Here is a 485-nt window from a genome sequence, read left to right on the forward strand (position 1 = left end):
ACTGTTGGTGGATCGTGTTTTCCGTCAACACGGACTCCCAGAGTCGATTGTCTTTGATATAGACCCCCGTTTCACGGGAAAATTTTGGTCGACTATCTTCAAGGTGCTAGGCACAAAGTTGTAATGCCGACAACAAATCATCCGCAGACCAATGGTCAAACCGAAAGTCATCGAAGACGTTCTTCGCAGCGTCCGCGCAGAGACGAAGAGGCGCTGGAGCGCCATGTTGCTACTCGTAGAGTTTGCACTGAACCATGCAGTGCATTTTCAAACGGCTACACGCCGTTCTACATGAGCAGACCGATTTACCCTCGCGTCCCGCTGACACCGCCATCCCATGGCTCAGGGCTTGGTGGGGGAGGAAAAGCCGAACGGCTTGCTGATGTCAGCACCTTCACCATTCGTAAAGAAGTCGATGACTTCCTGACTACCAGACTGAGTGTCCTACGACACGTTCGCGATGCGATGGCTGAGAGCCAAGACCT

Source organism: Plasmopara halstedii, assembly GCF_900000015.1.
Source record: "Plasmopara halstedii genome assembly, contig: Scaffold_2604, whole genome shotgun sequence".
NCBI classification, from domain to species: Eukaryota; Oomycota; class Peronosporomycetes; order Peronosporales; family Peronosporaceae; genus Plasmopara; species Plasmopara halstedii.